This window comes from Triticum urartu, chromosome 2 (genome assembly GCF_003073215.2).
Source record: "Triticum urartu cultivar G1812 chromosome 2, Tu2.1, whole genome shotgun sequence".
Lineage (NCBI taxonomy): Eukaryota > Viridiplantae > Streptophyta > Magnoliopsida > Poales > Poaceae > Triticum > Triticum urartu.
Genome location: NC_053023.1, coordinates 699,212,769 through 699,233,865, shown reverse-complemented (window position 1 = coordinate 699,233,865; position 21,097 = coordinate 699,212,769). Strand labels below are relative to the sequence as shown.

The window sequence follows — 21,097 nt, the reverse complement described above, 5'->3', positions numbered from 1 at the left end:
AAACCATGCCTATCATGAAAGGAAAAAACGCGTTTTCATTTCGAAGGCAGGAGCAAAACCGTTGTACAAAAGTTTTCAGGACCGGCAGCAGGCGCCCAAAATCCATTCGACTCGATCCGCGCCCGATTGCGGTGGCTCATCGAACTCCTCGAGCAATCCGGGCGTGAATGGGGAGCTATGGCGTCGTTCCGATTCCAGTCCACCGGCGTCCAGGTCCAGCAGCACGGAGGGGACGACGTCGACGTCGTCCGCGGGCAGCGGCGGTAGGCGGTCGGCGTCGGCAGGGAATCTTTTGTGTGTGGAGGAGGCCGCGGTCGTCCGCTGTCACTTCGTGAACCTCAACTAGTCGGCCTGAGTCTGAATGTTCCACGACAAGCGACGCGTCCTTACAGAGCGAAGTTTCCCCTGTCGCACTCTCCTCCTATCTGAATGCCTGGCAACCATTTTTCTTTGCGCGTGCAGCGACATTGGGAGACTTTGGAGTCAAGTCGCCTGCCATGTTGGTCTGTAGTATTACTGGGAGATGGCTGTCCAGTTTCACTTTTACCTTCTATATCTGCAGCCGAATTGTTCCGAGGAACCACATACCCCTCAATTAGTTCCTTGCTGGGAGATGAAGACGATGGCCTTTAGAGGCAAGTCTTGCATTCTCATTTTCATTCTCCTATTGCTGAGTTCACTCTGCAAATCCGATGACCAGATCACACATGCAAAGCCGCTCTCCGCCGGCGACATCATCGTCTCCAAGGGCGGGAACTTTGCTCTCGGCTTCTTCCCCCCGAACAGCTCCAACACAAGCTTGTACCTTGGCATATGGTACCACAACATCCCCGTCCGCACCGTCGTATGGACGGCCAACCGCGACCATCCAATAGCTGCCACTTCATCTCTGATGCTCTCCATCACCAACAGTTCCGGCCCGGTGTTGTCTGATTCCCAAGAACGACATCACGGGCATGGGAGTTGCTGCGGTGCTGCATGACACGGGGAACTTTGTCCTCTTGTCTCCAAATGGCACAACCATATGGCAGAGTTTTGATTACCCGACAGACACCATTCCCCCCGGTACTAGGATCTACCTGAGCGGGAAGGCTCGTGTTGTCAGGCGTTTAATTGCTTGGAAGAGCCCCATTGACCCATCCACTGGAGATTTTTCTTTGGGCCTTGACCCAAACTCGAACCTTCAGTTAGTCATCTGGCATGGGACTATGCCCTACCTCCGCCGCGTACCAGAATACTATCTTCTATGAAGCGATGGTTGGAACAAGGGACGGGTGCTATTATGAATTCACTGTTTCTGGTGGCTCACCGTATGCACGCCTTGTGCTTGACAACATGGGCGTGTTGAGGTACCTTAGCTGGAACAACCGCTCATCTTGGGCAACCGTCACCGAGAACCCCGCTACCACCTGCGACTTGTACGCTTCATGTGGTCCGTTCGGCTATTACGACAACACTGGGGCTGCCGCGACATGCCGTTGTCTCGATGGGTTTGAACCCGCTGGTCTTAACATTTCGAGCGGATGTAGAAGAACCAAGCAACTGGAATGCGGCAAGCAAAGTCATTTCATGACCTTGCCTAAGATGAAGTTCCCTGACAAGTTTTTCCATGTCCTCAACACAAGCTTTGACGAATGCACGGCCGAGTGCAGCAACAATTGCTCGTGTATAGCCTACGCCTACACCAAATTGAGCAGTAATGGTGCTATGGCCGACCAGTCAAATTGCTTGCTTTGGACAGGGGAGCTTGTCGATACAGGGAAGTATAGCAACACTGCTAGAGAAAATCTTACTAGTGGCGCTGGTTTTTTACATAGCAGTAGCGCGGGCACCCGCGCTATTGCTAGGGCTCTACAGCTATTATTTAGCAGTAGCACGTTTCTAAACAAGCGTTGTAGCTAAAATACTAGGCGCTACTACTATCATCACATAGTAGTAGCACCCTATTTTCTCCCCACGCTATAACTAGGTAAATAGAAATTAAAAATAAAAAAGAGTCAGATGCAATATTCATGGAAATTAAGACAAGTCCAATGCAAATAAACTAAGTTCACAAAACCATCTCACAAGCATTAACGACAATACCACATTTAATATAACCACACAATCTCACAAACTCATATATAGTAGTCAACAATGCATGGATAGATCATACTCCCTCCGTTCCGAATTACTTGTCGCAGATATGGATGTATCTAGATGTATTTTAGTTCTAGATACATTCATTTCTACGATGAGTAATTTGGAACAGAGGGAGTAGTTGATAAGTCTACTAGGTAGTCATACTAGCATATATATGGTTCAGCAGCCACACGCATGCATGGATAGATCTCACAAGCATATGTAGTTCTAGATGATATCGATGACGACCATCATCCTCAAGCCTGGGCGGTGGGTCTTCCTGATAGTAATTAGGATTACCTGTCCAACATGAAGATTCTTGCCGACGAGGAAACTCTTCCACCTAACCGAGTTGAAGTGTGTGCGACCGTCCGTGTCCACGCTTTACACACAAGTGGTGACGGAGCCCCTCGCGGTAAGGTGTATTCCAGCAGAGTCTTCTTCATCAGGCTTGATACCACAACTCTCAGATAAGCTCTTTGGCAATTTCTGAATAAGATAAACATATCAATTAATAAGTAGCCTCACACATTCTACACTATCAAAAGACAGTACTACATTTCTACACTAAGTATAACAATAAAGCATATATATCATCGGATTCACTAAGCATATAAGATTCACTAAGTATATATATATCATCAGATTCACTAAGCATATAAATCATCGGATTTACTAAGCATATAAGATTCACTAAGCATATATATCACCGGACTCTACACTAAGTATAACAATAAAGAATATCATCGAATTACTACAGTAAATGCAACATACCATGATATGCTGATCAACCATGGTACTTGTCAGGCGGGTCACGAATGGCACCCCGACGAAGTCAGCACGTGGCGGAATGATGTCCCATAGGTTGCACACCTCCTTCTCGCTCAACCTCATTCTTTGAGCAATGATGGCGTCACCAAGTGGGTCATCATCATCCTCATCATCTTCTGGTTTGTTGACATAAATCACGGCCAACTTGGGTCTTTCTGCTCTAAGGAGAAGCTGATCAACTCACCAACGGGGATACGCATGTGGGCGATGAAACGGACCCATCCATCTCCTCCCACCTGCATCATATTTCGTCCTTTCTCAACCTCCATAGTGTAGGGGCCCCTAGGAGCCTCAAAGGTCACAGAGTCTCTGGTCAGCTTGTTGAATTCTGACCTCACATTGCATGGAACGATCTGTGTGCAAAAAGCAAAATGATATATACACGATGCATTAATGCCAATAACACTAAAAACAAAATAGTGGTTACTAGTTTCATATAATTTATTACCGCCGCATGAAGAAAACTCGACTGGTAGTAGATGTCGAACAGCGTGCCAGTTGCAAGGCTGCTGGCGCACCTTGACTTGCACTGTCGGCATGGTGGTGATGATGGTGGCATCATTTCACTAAAATTGGCTAGAATTTGACAGATTTTGAATAATATACAAAGGAAAATAGGAAACATCAGGTTCACACCATAGAGAATACACAAAAGGTTCACATGGCAAACAAAATAACAACTAAATTGTAGTTAAGTTCAGACAGTCATAACCTAATAGAGATCATGTAACCCAAACAGAGCCTAATAATAAGATAAATGGCATATTGCCATTATTGCGCAAGCAGACAAGCAAAAGTAGTTCAAAAATAGCCAAATTTTGGCCAAATTTTTGCCCATGGAGCCGAGAGCCTCTGTGAATTCAAATTACATATAACATTTGTACATGAACATGTACATCTAAACTTTTCTGTTTTTCTTTTTTTACATTTGCAAAACCATTTTGAGCGTGTAAGAGCAAATGCTCCCTGGAGCCGAATTGGATATCTGGTGGCTACCATCCTTTAAAAAAAGTTCCTATAGCAAGATAAGACTACCTATAAAAGGGGCAATGCAAGTGTGCATGCTCACTCAACTAACAACCCAAGTAATTACAATTAATTAAGTATCAAAGTACCGACTGATGAAGCTATGTACCTAGGGTAGGGTCATAGACCTGACCTAGACATCCTTCCCTAGGACATCACCCTAAAGCCAGGATCATTCAAAGGGTACCATCATCCACCGACCAGAGACATTCTACTCGGAAGAATCAATGTCACTCGACCGTCGCAGAAGTCACTCGACAGACAGAAGAGCTAAAGCCACTCTGCATGAGCAACGGTCAGGCATTTATTTATAGGCTTAATTGCCATTTATAGCACTTTAGTGTGGGCGTTACCAGTAACGTTCTCTCTTCAATGTACCTTAAACCCTCTGTGACGTGGGCTGGCTGGGGTCCTGGCGCACTCTATATAAGCCATCCCCCTCCACAGGCACGAGGGTTCGCACCCCCTGTAACTCACACGCATATAATCCAGTCGACCGCCTCCGGGCTCCGAGACGTAAGGCTGTTACTTCCTCCGAGAAGGGCCTGAACTCGTAAAAACTCACGTGTACAACTCCTCCATAGCTAGGATCTTGCCTCTATATTCCTACCCCCATTCTACTATCAGACTTAGAACCACGACAGTTGGCGCCCACCATGGGGCCGGTGTCCTAGCGACTTGTTGGAGAAGTTGTGATTTTTCCGATCCCCATCAACATGGTTTCAGGCAGAGGTTTGGCCGAGGGCCGCGAGATCCATCTCGGCGCGCTCATATTCGTAACCGACGACTCCGCTTGGCTCCAAGAAGCGCCACTCGACGTGGAGGCGCTCCCCGTCCGCAGGGCAACGCACTTTCGCGCATGCGTCCGTGGTGTCCTCCTACGACATCCGTCGACTCAGTATCGGTCAGCTCCTGTGTTGACCTCACTCCCTACAGCTCGCCGGAGCAGACGTTCCGGTCGATCGAGGCTTCAACGGTGGGTGAGGCATGTGGTGGCTCACCAGTCGGCCACCCCCAAGTCGCGGCAATCGAGCCCGACGAAACTCTCTATGGCTTGTTCGACCTGTCGACTGGCTCCGTAGAGACTGCATCCGAGTGCGACAACAGCGCCCCCGCTGTGGAAGTTTTGATGGTCAATGGACCACGCAGTCCTCCTGGCTTCACCCGTGAAGAAGGAGGCGATGGGGGCGGCGATCCGTCACGTGTTCACGAAGAGTACCGCCCTGAACCCCTCTCTTCGCAGCGGAGGGAAGAACTTCACTGCCGGAACATGGATGCGCTTCACACTCCTATCGTTGGAGAAACCCCTGAGGCCCAGGCCTTGGAGGAGGCGCGCCTGGCCAACTTGGCTGAGCGCACTCGACTGGAGAACCTCCAGCGCGCACTCGACGAGCATGCTCGGCAGCGTATCCCCGAGTCTAGTCGACGTCAACTTTTTCCGCCTCCGACTCAGGTATACCGAACTTCGATCCAGAATCTCGCAGCTACGGCCCGAATAGCGGAGTCAATTCAACCTTCCCAGTCAGAAGCTGGTCGAGGTTTGGTGCAGATCCGGGCTTTGCTCTGAGCAGCGGGGGAGCAGAATACAACAGTATCTCAGTCGCAGAATAGGATCCATAGCAGATCTGTGGTTGCAGACACAGTCCAGTTGGCTCACAGCCCGAGATCGCCCCCGAGGCGTGAGGGATGTGGGGACCGGCGAGATTAGTACAGAAACCGTGAGCAGTATGATCACCGACTCGATCACGATGATCGTCATCGAGTGCCCGCGCCTCCCCCAAGGAGTGGGTCATACATGCCTCGGCAGCATGATGACAAACGTCCTCACAGTGATGGACGAAGGATTCCAGTCGACCCTAGAGAACCAGGCTTTGATGCGAGATCTATTCTCGTTCAGGGTCTGGTCGACAGAAATAGAGCTCACAGAGAAAGCCATGACAGAGATTTTCCAACCAACAACAGAGTGCATGTCTCAGGTCCAGAGTGCTTCAGCAGAGCCATCTTGGTTGCAGTGATTCCTCCCAACTTCAGGTTGGCGACAGGAGTCAGTAAGTTCACTGGTGAGTCCAAGCCTGACACTTGGCTTGAGGATTACTGAGTGGCTATACAGATTGGTGGTGGCAATGATGAGGTTGCCATGAAGCATCTCCCTTTGATGTTAGAGGGCTCGGCCAGAGCGTGGCTGAATCAGTTAGCGCCTGGTAGTATTTATACTTGGGAAGATCTTGCCCGGGTATTTGTCAGAACATTTGAAGGTACATGCAGACGGCCAGCAGGGATGACAAAATTATAGTGTTGCGGCCAGAAACCGAATGAAACTCTGAGAGATTATATCCAGAGGTGGATCACATTACACCATACATTGGAGAATGTGTCAGATCACCAAGCAATTTGTGCCTTCAAAGAAGGCGTTAAGTATCGGGAATTGAATCTGAAATTCGGTCGGACAGGAGATATGACTCTGACTCGGATGATGGAGATTGCCACCAAATACGCCAATGGTGAAGAGGAAGACCGACTCCGAAGTGGCAAGCACAAAATAGTCGCCCACGAAACCAGAGGAGGGAACTCAAGTCGGAAGCAGAAGCGCAAAGCCGAGCCAGCTGCTCCTGGAGAAGCCTTAGCCGTGACTCAAGGAAAGTTCAAAGGGAAACCCAAAGGACCGTGGAACCCCAAGAAAGTAAAAGATCAAGATGGAAATGATGTGCTAGATTTACCATGCCACATTCACACTAAGAAAGACGAAGAAGGTAATTTCATCTACCCGAAGCATACCACTCGACAATGTCGACTCCTAATCCAGCAATTCCGAGAGAAACAGCTCAAGGAAAAGGACAAGGAATCTGACAAAGTTGAGGATGAGGAAGAGGACGATGATGGTTACCCCCACGTCAATTCCACTCTGATGATTTTCGCTGATGTTGAGACTAAGAGTCGACTGAAAGTCATCAACAGAGAGGTGAATATGGTCGCTCCGGTGACACCCAGTTATTTGGAATGGTCTCAGACTGCCATTACATTCGACCAGTCCGATCACCCAGCGCACATAGCCACCCCTGGGAGGCAAGCGCTGGTGGTCAACCCAGTAGTCAAAGGCACTCGATTGACTAAGGTTCTGATGGACGGTGGCAGTGGTCTGAATATACTATATGCAGAGACATTGAAAGGAATGGGCATTCCGATGCCCAGACTCAGTGAAAGCAATGTGAGTTTCCATGGAGTTATTCCTGGCAAGAAGGCTGCGTCACTCGGCCAGATCGCCCTTGATGTAGTTTTCAGTGATTCCAAGAATTACCACAAAGAAAAGTTGACATTTAAAGTCGTGGATTTCTAGAGTGCTTATCATGCTATTCTGGGCAGGCCAGCTTATGCACATTTTATGGCTCGACCATGTTACGTATACCTCAAATTAAAGATGCCTGGTCCTAAAGGGGTGATCACTATCACTGGCAATCGAAAGAAGGCAGAAGAGTGCTTCCAGAAGGGCTCAAAGATCACCGATGCACAGATGGCAGTAGTGGAAGTACAGGAGTATCAAAAAATGCAGATCCAAGTGATTTGTTGCGAGCTAAGAACCCTGCTACAGATTAAGCATTCTAGTCATCTAGTGAAACGAAGCCGATTCATATTCACCCCACGGATCCCGATGCTGCTCCGATTCACATTTCAGCAACACTCAACTCCAAATAGGAAGAAGCGCTCATCCAGTTCCTCCGTGAGAACTGGGACATCTTTGCATGGAAACCTTCTGACATGCCAGGTGTTCCCAGGGGACTGGCTGAGCATCGTTTGCGAGTCGACCCAAAAGTGAAACCAGTAAAAGAACATCTTCGACGGTCCACCGTACAGAAGAGAAAGGCAATCAGTGAAGAAGTGGCTCGGCTCCTAACAGCTGAGTTTATCCGAGAGATTTATCACTCCGAGTGGTTAGCTAATGTTGTCATGGTCCCTAAGAAGGACGATTCACTTCGCATGTGCATTGACTTCAAAAATATCAATCGGGCCTGCCCGAAAGATCACTTTCCTCTCCCTCGCATAGACCAAATAGTTGACTCAACCGCGGGATGTGAGCGTTTGTCCTTTTTGGATGCTTATTCCGGGTATCACCAGATCCGTCTGTATGGACCCGATGAGATAAAAACAGCTTTCATCACCCCGTTTGGGTGCTTCTGTTATGTCACTATGCCATTCGGCTTGAAGAACGCTAGAGCCACATTCATGCGGATGATTCAGAAGTGTTTACTCACTCAGATCAGTCGGAATGTAGAAGCATACATGGATGACATTGTGGTCAAGTCACGTAAAGGTTCCGACAAGCAGAGAGAGCATACAGCAAGCATACAGCAAGCGCCTGGGTTGATGAACTTCCATCAGTTCTTTGGGGACTGAGGACAACTCCCAATCGGTCGACTGGTTGAACTCCATTCTTCTTGGTCTATGGAGCTGAAGTTGTTCTACCGAGTGACTTGCTTCATAATGCACCATGAGTCGAGCTCTTCTCTGAATATGAGGTAGAGCAAGCTCGGCAGGATGCAGTCGACCTCCTGGAGGAGGAAAGAGAGATGGCCTTGATCCGGTCGACCATTTATCAGCAAGACTTGCGTCGATTTCACGCCAGAAATTTGAAAGGTCGAGCCTTTCAAGAGGGAGACTTGGTTCTTCGAGTGGATCAGCAGAAACCACACACGCTCGCTCCTGCTTGGGAAGGCCCCTCCATTGTCACCAGAGTGCTCCACAACGGAGCATACCACCTTTACAATGTCGAGCATAAGAAGGACGAGCCACGGGCTTGGAATGCAGAGTTGCTCCGCCCCTTTTACACTTAATTACCCATTCGAATAAAATGTAATAAGAAGTACCTTTATAATTTGCTTATCAAAGACAAGAGCTTTACAGTCCTCTTAAACGATTGTTGTTGCTTTTATTTGGGTCTAAAATCCCCAGTGGGTGACTTAGCTGCGAATCTGTTTCGCCTGAGTTTAAAAGAAAATCCTACCGAGTGGTGAGCAAGCCTCCCACTCGGAGGCTTAGCTGCGAATCCGTTTTGCCTAAGTTTGAAAAATCCTACCGAGTGGTGAGCAAACCTCCCACTCGGGGGCTTAGCTGCAGTCCAATACTCGCCTAAGTTTGAAAAATCCTACCGAGTGGTAAGCAAACCTCCCACTCGGGGGCTTAGCTGCAGTCCAGTACTCGCCTAAGTTTGTATAATCCTATCGAGTGGTGAGCAAACCTCCCACTCGGGGGCTTAGCTGCAGTCCAGTACTCGCCTAAGTTTGAAAAATCCTACCGAGTGGTGTGCAAACCTCCCACTCGGGGGCTTAGTTGCAGTCCAGTACTCGCCTAAGTTTGTAAAATCCTACTGAGTGGTGAGCAAACCTCCCACTCGGGGGCTTAGCTGCAGTCCAGTACTCGCCTAAGTTTGTAAAATCCTACCGAGTGGAGAGCAAACCTCCCACTCGAGGGCTTAGCTGCAGTCCAGTACTCGCCTAAGTTTGTAAAATCCTACCGAGTGGTGAGAAAACCTCCCACCTGGGGGCTTAGCTGCAGTCCAGTACTCACCTAAGTTTGTAAAATCCTACCGAGTGGTGAGCAACCCTCCCACTCGGGGGCTTAGCTGCAGTCCAGTGCTCTCCTAAGTTTGTAAAATCCTACCGAGTGGTGAGCAAACCTCCCACTCGGGGGCTTAGCTGCAGTCCAGTACTCGCCTAAGTTTGTAAAATCCTACCGAGTGGTGAGAAAACCTCCCACCTGGGGGCTTAGCTGCAGTCCAGTACTCACCTAAGTTTGTAAAATCCTACCGAGTGGTGAGCAACCCTCCCACTCGGGGGCTTAGCTGCAGTCCAGTGCTCTCCTAAGTTTGTAAAATCCTACCGAGTGGTGAGCAAACCTCCCACTCGGGGGCTTAGCTGTAGTTCAGTACTCGCCTAAGTTTGAAAAATCCTACCGAGTGGTGAGCAAACCTCCCACTCGGGGGCTTAGCTGCAGTCCAGTACTCGCCTAAGTTTGTAAAATCCTACCAAGTGGTGAGCAACCCTCCCACTCGGGAGCTTAGCTACAGTCCAGTACTCGCCTAACGTTTAAAGTCCGTCACCATCCGCAAGGACGACGAGGTGCAGGTCGACTGCAACCTTCTCCTTTGGAGCCGCGCCAAAAATACAATGTGCGCTCCATCCCCATCTGCAAGGACGACGAGGTGCAGGTCGACTACAACCTTCTCCTTAGGAGCTGCGCCACAAGTACAATGTGCGCTCCATCCTCATCCGCAAGGACGACGAGGTGCAGGTCGACTGCAACCTTCTCCTTCGGAGCTGCGCCACAAATACAACGTACGCTCCACCCCTGTCCGCGAGGACAACGAGATGCGGGTCGAAAGATTATTTAGAGTAAAGAGCAAATCCCACTCGAAGGCAAATATAAGCATATTCAGAAATAAACCAAGTTCAGACAGATCCTAAAAATTCCAAACGACGGATCAAAAGTATTCGAGCACCAAGCCCGAAGGAGTTTAACGGTTACAACAACCACTTGGAATTCCGAGGCAAATTTAAGGTAGATTTAAATCTCAAAGTTTGTTCATTCGGCAGGAGGAGGGCTGGCGGGTTCGACAAATTCGTCCAAGTCGATTCCATCTGCAATCTGAGTGGCAGCAGCGATGAAAGTCTCCGTAAAGGACTGGAAATCATGTCTTTTGGTGTTGGCGACCTTGATCGCCGCCATCTTATCTTCACGGGCTTCCTTGCAGTGGACTCTTACCAAGGACAATGCCACGTCAGCACCACACCGGGCAGAGGACTTCTTCCATTCTTGCACTTGACCAGGGACCTCGTTGAGGCGAGCCATCAGAGACTCGAGGTCATTTTGAAGCGTTGCCTTTGGCCAGAGTGATGAGTCGATCCGTGAAACTGCCACCTTCAGACGAGCGAGGTAACTTGTAACACTGGCGACACGGGATTCCAGTCGAAGCACATTCATGGCAGCCTCGTCGCCGACTGGAGAAACAATAGGGTCCAAACCCGTCTCGATCCGTCCAGTCTCCTCGTCAAAGTTTTGGCAGAATTCTGCAGTCAAAGAGTTAGTGAGTCGACTGGACTGGACTAAATTGCAAGCAGTAAAGCAGTCGGATTAAAAGGAGTACCTTCCAGCATAAGAAAGAGCTTCTTGGCAAGAGTTCTCAAATAAGCTTCCACGTCATTTCTCATACGAGCCGTAGATTCTAGCTTCTCATTCAGAGCCATCTTATCCTTCTTCAGACGAGTTACCTCTCGGTTGGACTCAGTGAGAGAGGACTTCAGCTTATTTACTTCTTCTTCCACCACTCTGACCGAAGCCAGCTTCTGGTCAGCAAGGGCGGTCTTATCTTGAGCCTCCTTCTGCGCAGCTGCAAGGTCCGAGTCCTTCTTCTCCAGAGCCAACCTCATTTTCTCTGCAAAATAAGCAATCGGATCAAACAAGAGATCGAAGAAATATTTCAAAGGACGGTCGACGTGAGCAGTCGACAGGCAGTTACCTTCCATACCAGCAGCTTCATCTTGAGCTTTCTTCAATTTTTGTTGGGCCAGATCCAAGTCAAGATTGAGTTGCCTCTGCTTCTCCTCAAATTTGGCGAACTTGGAAATGAGAGTACAAGATTTCTGCAGAGGGTAAAATACATATCAATCGACAAGATCAAAGATTATTTACTTCCGTGTGAATAAAACTTAAAAGTTTACTCAGACCCCAGCCGACTGCCCGCAGTCGACTGCGGTCTCGGGGACTACACCCAGCGGGTGCACTTGGCGTGCCCCCACTGATTCAGATCCCACTCGACCGTTCCGCCCGGGTCGAGTATATATATAAAAAAAGAGAGACAAGAACTATTCAGACCCCGGCCGACTGCCAGCAGTCGACCGCGGTCTCGGGGACTACACCCAGTGGGTGCACTTGACGTGCCCCCACTGGTTCAGATCCCACTCGACCGGTCTGCCCGGGTCGAGTGGAAGAAACGAAAGTGAACAGAAGTACTCAAACCCCAGCCGACTGCCCGCAGTCGACTGCGATCTCGGTGACTACACCTAGTGGGTGCACATAGCGTGCCCCCACCGGTTCAGATCCCACTCGACCAGGCCGAGTGGAAGAGCGCAAATACTAAAGAAAACAAAACACCCAGTAGGTGTACAGACTCGACGCAAACAATAAGAGATTATATGAAAGAAAATATTTCAGGTAGCATATCCTAATAGAACAAGGTCAGTCGAAAGCCAACTTACCTGGACATTGGCTCGAAGAATCGCGTTGGCATCGTAAGCAGCCTGGCTATTGTCGTGCACCATCTTCATCCGCTCCATCATCACGCTAGCCTGACGGATGGCCTCCGCAGCGGCGTCCGACTGGCTTTCCGGAACATGATAGTTGGTGAAGAAGGGAGCAGACGACCCAGATGCGGCAGCTTGGAGCTCCGAGGCATGAGGTTGGACGACTGAAGGAAACACTGGTACAATCGACGGTGCGGGGCGCTCACTCGACAATGGGACAACAAAAGTTACCGAGGCCCCACCTGCATCTTCAGGTTGTTGGACGGTTGGTTCTGTCGTCTGTCCCGGCTGAGATGTCTTGCCAGCCGCTACTTTTCTTGTTCTTTTTGGGCCTCGGGGCCACATCTTCATCATCATCCGAAAGCTCGATAACGTTGGGTGGGGCTGCAAATAAATCAGTCGACCCCAAGTGAATCGCCAGAATTTAATTGACCAAATAATCAAGAACAAGATCACGAGAATTGTACCTGGGTTGGAGGTAACCGCATCTTCCATTTCCTCGTCTCGGTATTGGCGGGAGGAAGTTCCAGAGGTAGCAGCACTGCAAATGTCAGCATTCAGTTGGTTATGTTCTGTTACTCGAGTCGACCAAAGGATCAGGTTAGATGGTTACCCAGAGATGGTGGGAATGGTCACTTTGATTCTGGGCAAAGCCTTCGGCGGTTTGGAGGATGCGACCTTCGATGGTTTCGACGCTGGAGGCGGCGCGGTCTTGAGCTGTTTCGATGCTTTCTCGGTCGGCACTGGAGAAGACGTCCGAGGGCGCTTTGAAGACTGCCCAGTTGGTGCGGCCACCAGGTCAGGGGTGCTTGCCGGGTCGTGAGCGTGCTTGGACCTCCTTTCTCTGTGAGGAGGCGAGTGGACCTCTTCTTCGTCACTCGGGTCGTTGCTCTCCTTTCCCTCCTCTGCATCCGAGTGCCACTCGCCACTCTCGCCCCCGCTCGCCTCTCCCTCGACATTTTGCTCTTGCACTCCATTGGGCATTGAGTACATATCAACAAGAGCCTGAAAGACAAGGAATAAAAGAAAGACAGTCGACCGTCAACAAGATGCTACACAATAAAACAAGAAGACACTCGACAATGCAGAATCATACCTGTTCCGGCTGGCGTGAATGGTCGAATGGAACCACCCTCCTGGACCCTCGGGGATTATCCTTTTTGCCGGTAATACCCCTCACCACTGCTCCACCGTGTCCTCGCTAACATCCTCCGGGTGGATCCGAGTGGAATCCTCGAGTCCCGAGTACATCCACATCGGATGGTCACGAGCTTGGAGTGGTTGGATGCGTCGACTGAGGAATACCTCCAACAGGTCCATACCGGTCACTCCGTCACGGACAAGTTGGACAACCCGCTCGACCAACACCTTCACCTGCGCCTTCTTCTCCGGGATCACTCTCAAGGTGGAGGGCTTCTCCACTCGATCCATGGAAAAGGGGGGAAGTCCGGTCGACTGGCCCGGAGTCGGCTGGTCCTTGCAGTAGAACCAGGTCGACTGCCAACCCCGGACCGAGTCGGGAAGGATCATAGTTGGGAAAGTGCTTTTGTTCCTCATTTGAATTCCAAGACCCCCGCACATCTGTATCACGTGCGTCCTCTCATCTCTCGGGTTAGCCTTCTTGACCGTCTGAGAGCGACATGTGAATATGTGCTTGAAGAGACCCCAGTGTGGTCGACAACCTAAGAAGTTCTCGCACATGGACACGAAAGCGGCAAGGTACACGGTGGTGTTTGGAGAAAAGTGGTGGAGTTGAGCCCCAAAGAAGTTCAAGAATCCGCGAAAGAAAGGGTGGGGAGGCAAAGAAAACCCATGGTCGACATGGGTGGCAAGGAGAACGCACTCACCCTCCTGCGGCTGCGGCTCAGTCTTGTTCCCCGGGAGCCGCGCCGATTCGTGGGAGATGAGTCCCCCGTCAACCAGGTCGTCGATGTCATCTTGACTGATTGTCGAGCGGATCCAGTCGCCCTGGATCCAGCCAGGCGGCAGGCCGGACCTCGACGAAGATCTGCCCCGGCTAGTCTTCTTCCCTTTCGCCTTCGCTGTCGCCTTCTTCGCACGCTCCAACGCCACCGTCTTCTCCTTCCCCATGGCAGCGAGTCGAGTTCGAGCAGGGCGACGACGCCGAGAGCAGAAGCAGGCGCAGTGGAGGAATCTGAGGAGGAGGAGGAGGAAGAAGAATGGAGGCACACTGTTCAAAAACCCCGGTTCGGCGCTTTATATAAGGTCACTTCCGAGTGACTGACTTGTAGGCCCGGACGATCTTATCAGATCCCGCAACAGTCGTGCGCGCGATACGTGGCAAAAAAGGTGGCGCAGAGATCGAGGCGGCCTGCCTAATCCATCCTGATTACTGCAGCCTCCCCCGCCCGGTGCGCTTCCCAAAATTCAAATCCCGTGAAATCCGCAGACGGCAGAACAACCCGTCAGACGGAAGATTTTTTTCCATATCTACACTCGAAACTTAACAACGAAAGTTCACCCGACAATACCAAGAATGGATCAAGGCGACTGAACAAGCAGTTGAAGCCATCATGAATGCGCATTCGACGTCCGGGCGAGACATTCTCAAAGCACAAAAGCTGAATCGGAGAGATTATCAAGTCCTTCTCCACTCGAACCCCGAACCATTCGGGTGTTGGGGAACGTAGTAATTTCAAAAAAATTCCTACGCACACGCAAGATCATGGTGATGCATAGCAACGAGAGGGGAGAGTGTGATCTACGTACCCTCGTAGACCGACAGCGGAAGCGTTATGACAACGCGGTTGATGTAGTCGTACGTCTTCACGACCCGACGATCAAGCACCGAAACTATGGCACCTCCGAGTTCTAGCACACGTTCAGCTCAATGACGATCCCCGGACTCCGATCCAGCAAAGTGTCGGGAAAGAGTTCTGTCAGCACGACGGCGTGGTGACGATCTTGATGTTCTACCGTCGCAGGGCTTCGCCTAAGCACCGCTACAATATTATCGAGGATTATGGTGGAGGAGGGCACCGCACACGGCTAAGAGAACGATCACGAAGATCAACTTGTGTGTCTAGAGGTGCCCCCCTGCGCCCGTATATAAAGGAGCAAGGGGGAGGAGGCCGGCCCTAGGAGGGGCGCGCCAGGGAGTAGGATTCCTACTCCTAGTTGGAGTAGGTTTCCTCCTTTCCTAGTCCAACTAGGAGAAGGGGGGAAAGGGGGGAAGAGCGGAAGGAAGGGAGAGAGGGGTCGCGCCTCAAACCCCTTGTCCAATTCGGACTGGGCTTGGGAGGGGCGCGCGCCACCTCCTGGTCCTTTCCACTAAGGCCCATTAAGGCCCATTGCTTCTTCCTCGTATTCCCGTAACTCCCCGGTACCTCCGAAAATACCCGAATCACTCGGAACCTTTCCGATGTCCGAATATAGTCGTCCAATATATCAATCTTTACGTCTCGACCATTTCAAGACTCCTCGTCATGTCCCCGATCTCATCCGGGACTCCGAACTCCTTCGGTACATCAAAACTCATAAACTCATAATATAACTATCATTGAAACCTTAAGCGTGCGGACCCTACGGGTTCGAGAACAATGTAGACATGACCGAGACATGTCTCCGGTCAATAACCAATAGCGGAACCTGGATGCTCATATTGGCTCCCACATATTCTACGAAGATCTTTATCGGTCAGACCGCATAACAACATACGTTGTTCCCTTTGTCATCGGTATGTTACTTGCCCGAGATTCGATCGTCGGTATCTCAATACCTAGTTCAATCTCGTTACCGGCAAGTCTCTTTACTCATTTCATAATACATCATCTTGCAACTAACTCATTAGTTGCAATGCTTGCAAGGCTTATGTGATGTGCATTACCGAGAGGGCCCAGAGATACCTCTCCGACAATCGGAGTGACAAATCCTAATCTCGAAATACGCCAACCCAACATGTTCCTTTGGAGACACCTGTAGAGCTCCTTTATAATCACCCAGTTACATTGTGACATTTGGTAGCACACAAAGTGTTCCTCCGGCAAACGGGAGTTGCATAATCTCATAGTCATAGGAACATGTATAAGTCATGAAGAAAGCAATAGCAACATACTAAATGATCGGGTGCTAAGCTAATGGAATGGGTCATGTCAATCACATCATTCTTCTAATGATGTGATCCTGTTAATCAAATAACAACTCTTTTGTTCATGGTTAGGAAACATAACCATCTTCGATTAACGAGCTAGTCAAGTAGAGGCATACTAGTGACACTCTGTTTGTCTATGTATTCACACATGTATTATGTTTCCGGTTAATACAATTCTAGCATGAATAATAAACATTTATCATGATATAAGGAAATAAATAATAACTTTATTATTGCCTCTAGGGCATATTTCCTTCATCGGGGGCTAATGATGAAGCTATGTACCTAGGGTAGGGTCATAGACCTGACCTAGACATCCTCCCCTAGGACATCACCCTAAAGCCAGGATCATTCAAAGGGTACCATCATCCAATCGACCAGAGACATTCCACTCGGAAGAATCAATGTCACTCGACTGTCGCGGAAGTCACTCGACAGACAGAAGAGCTAAAGCCACTCTGCATGAGCAACGGTCAGGCATTTATTTATAGGCTTAATTTTCATTTATAGCACTTTAGTGTGGGCGTTACCACTAACGTTCTCTCTTCAATGTACCTTAAACCCTCTATGACGTGGGCTGGCTGGGGTCCTGGCGCACTCTATATAAGCCACCCCCCTCCACAGACACAAGGGTTCGCACCCCCTGTAACTCACATGCATATAATCCAGTTGACCGCCTCCGGGCTCCGAGACGCAAGGCTGTTACTTCCTCCGAGAAGGGTCTGAACTCGTAAAACTCGCGTGTACAACTCCTCCATAGCTAGGATCTTGCCTCTATATTCCTACCCCCCATTCTACTGTCAGACTTAGAACCACGACACCGACCCCTGAATCATGAAAGGCCAGCACACTGCAAGTGCTCACTTGACTTAATAGCCCATAAAAGCATATACGAACAACACTTCAAGTGTGCATGCCAAATCCTAAGATCTAGTAACATATAAGATGATATGTGATACTAATTAACAGTAGAATCTAGAGATGCATATGTGATACTAATCCTATTAATCCATATGTGATACTAATTAACAGTAGGATAGTGGTCGGGAAGGGGAGTGGGGAGGCGGCCGACGAAAGAGGGGCGGCGAGAGGGGGGAGGAGCGCCGCGTAGGGGCGGCGAGAGGGGGGAGGAGCGTTGCTTAGGGGAGGACGAGCGTTACCTGCAGCGGCGGTGGCGCGCGTGGTGGTTGGGGTGCTCCAGCGGTAGCGCCGTCGGCTGGGATGAGGCGGTGAGGAACCCTAATCACGGCGGTGGCGTCGGGCGGAGGGAGAGGATCGATGTGAGAGCGAGAGGGGTGCGGGGGGGGGGGGGGTTTTCTTTTTGCTTTTTGTGTAGTAGTAGCGTTGCGTATGGGCCGGCGCTACTGCTAAGCCCACTAGCTGCAGTGCCTGTTCAAAGCAAACGCTACAGCTAAGTAGGCTACCGTTTTTGCCCTGTGGCCCACGTAACAGCAGCGCGGCCCAACCTAACAAACGTTGTTGTTATTAAGTAGCAATAGCGCGTTCTTTACGAGGCGCCACTGCTACATACCAGTAGCGTGGGGTATATAACCCACGCTACTGCTAAATGTCTACCTATAAGCATTTTCCTAGTAGTGCAACAATGACAAGAACCTGTACCTCCGGCTTGCTAACTCTCCTAGTATGCACCACTCCATTTTAACCTTCTGTTATCTTGGCACTTAATGTTATCAAATCAACACCAACATTTAATCATGGGTCATCTATTATATATATGAACTTAACAGTTGTATAGCAGACTGCCAAATACTTCTTTGCATCCAAATAATTTGGCGTAGGGGTAATCAGTAGATCTATAACTATTCTATACGAGCATAATGCAACATGCTCATGGTAACACATTTATCTAGTCCACGGATCACTCATAGTACTGTAAATTATTTTTGTGTTTAAAAAAGTGATGTGTTAAATTTATACATGATTTGTTTTGCAGTTCGAAATGGCAAATTGGTAAAGATTATACTCCCAACCATGTCATGTGTGCTGATACTCGCATGCATCGCCCTTGGGATATGCAAATACAAAGGTAAAATAAAAAATGTCTCTCGTTTCAAAATTGTACTTCATTTTTATGAGTGTTAATAACAAAGTATTGATCTTTATAGCAAGCAAAAAAAACAAGGAAATCCACAATGGACCAATGCCAGGATACCTTAGCTCATCTAATAAAGTTGGAGGTAAACATGTGGACTTTCCTTTTGTTAGCTTTGAAGATATTGCCACGGCAACGGTTAATTTCTCAGACTCTAAACAAATCGGAAGTGGTGGTTTTGGAAAAGTTTATAAGGTAACAGAAAGTTCTGCATTCATCGTATTAGTAGAACCGGCTCTTTTTCTAGAGAATAATTTTATCTGTGGAAAAATACCTTTCATAGTTTCACAATTTCGGATGATGCAATCATGCAGGGTATCCTGCAAGGGAACACTGAAGTTGCTATCAAAAGACTCAGTAAGGGTTCTGGGCAAGGGATGGAGGAGTTTAAAAATGAGATAATTCTAATTGCAAAATTGCAGCACAAAAACCTTGTTAGACTTCTTGGTTGTTGTATTCATGGAGATGAGAGGTTACTTATTTATGAATACTTACCAAATAAAATCCTAGATGCCTTCCTTTTTGGTATGTTCAGACTTCTGATACATATTACAAGTTTTTTATTAACCGAAAGTATATCATTGATCGCTGATTGTATACTTTCTTTATTTTTCATCTTTGGAGATAGCACAAGACAATATGTGCTTGATTGGCCCACATGCTTCCAAAAAATTAAAGGGGTGGCGAGGAAGGGGTGGTGTGTCGCGCGCGGGAAAATAATTCTAGCTGGATAGATGGTCCGGAACTAGACCCTTTGCAGAGCGGTTTTACACATTATTCTCTATATGTGCCCTCTCATAGCTTATTGTGAGCGCGGCATTAGCTAACCTGGGCTCTATTGCCTTCCGGCGTACCTTTGGGGCGGGGGAGCTCGCACAATGGGAGGAGCTGCTCGAGTATATTGCCCTACACACCCCCTCCCTTGAGCCCGATTCCCTGACCTGGCGCCTTGAGCCCAATGGCAGGTTCTCCACAAAGTCCCTGTACCAGGCTATTGTGCCCACTCTTGGGCCTATTGAGCTTTTGGTGATATGTGAGATCAAGCTCCGTATGAAAATCCGCATATTCCGTTGGCAATGGGTACGCGGTCGTCTGCCTTCGGGCATGGAGGTGCCTAAGCGTAATGGCCCGGGCACGGCCTTTGCCCCATTTGTATTGTCCCAGAGGACTCCAACCACATTTTCTTCCGGTGCCTGGCGGCTCGGTTCCTTTGGAGCAGCTTCCAGGAGGTTGTTGGTGGTGATTGGTGCCATGAAAACCTTTCGGACATGTTTGGGGAGATCCTTAGGCTCCCCAACCCTAGACGTGCCCCCCTATGGGTGGCTATGGGTACCCTCGCGTGGACCCTTTAGTGCATCCACAATAAATTAGTCATCGAATGCGTGATACCTTGCCGTGTGACTGACGCGATCTACAAAATGTGAGGCTTCTTATAGCTATGGAGACCTCTTAGCAAGCAGCGTGATCGGGACATCATCGACACCATCATCACGGGTCTTCGCTCATATGCATCGGCGTTAGCACCGCCACCCCCCCCCCCCCCCCCCCCCCCGGAGCCGGATTAGCACCTGTTTTCTTTTATGTTTGGGGCTTGTTTTGTTGTGCCCCCAACGGTTATTTGAGACTTCCTTGAACTTGAACCTGTTTTCACTTGTTGTTTGATGCTTGCTGATGTTGCTTTATAATATATAAAGCGGGGGGACCCTTTTTCGTAATTGCTAACCCAGCTGACCCTGAAAGTGCTCACCATGAATAGAGCTTATGACATTCGCAAAAAATAGAGCTTCTGCCAGTTCCTAAAAGGAAATGGAGTACAGACGATTGGGGTGTCAATGGTGATTATGAAATGGCGGCGAAGGATGTGCTCTATGTCATGGTGAGAGTGTTGGGGTACGTAGTAATTCATAAAATTTCCTACGATCACGCAAGATCTAACTAGGAGGTGCATAGCAATGAGAGGGGAGAGTGTGCCCACGTACCCTCGTAGACCGAAAGAGAAGCGTTTAGTAACGCGGTTGATGTAGTCGAACGTCTTCACGATCCAACCGATCTAAGTACCGAACGTACGGCACCTCCGTGTTCAACACACGTTCAGCACGATGACGTCCCTCGATCTCTTGATCCAGTTGAGGACGAGGGAGAGTTCCGTCAGCACGACGGCATGGAGACGGTGATGATGAAGTTACCGGCGCATGGCTTCACCTAAGCACCACGACGATATGACCGAGGTGTTAAACTATGGAGGGGGGTGTCGGTGTCAAAACCGGCAGATCTCGGGTAGGGGGTCCCAAACTATGCATCTGTGGATCAATGGTAACACGAACGAAGGAGACGATATTTTACCCAGGTTTACGCCCTTTTAATGGAGGTAAAACCCTACATCATGCTCTTATTTATATTGATGGAGTATCAAGTACATAGTTGATCTACCTCGAGATCATATGTTGTGGTCTAAAACCTTAGGGTATGATGAATAATGTCATCATCTATTGACTGGCCTGGCCTTGGCTTATATAATGTACCAGAGGCCTAGGATAACAAGAGTCCTAGTCGAATATGTTGGTGGAGAGGAGTCCTTGTCTTGATCACCAAGCCTTGTGGAAT

At 49.1% G+C, this 21,097-nt stretch overlaps 1 pseudogene; it reads left to right on the top strand.

Moving 5' to 3' along the window:
• The first annotated feature begins 596 nt into the window (after positions 1-596).
• On the top strand, positions 597-19,227 carry LOC125538005 (annotated as a pseudogene).
• The last annotated feature ends 1,870 nt before the right edge of the window (positions 19,228-21,097 follow it).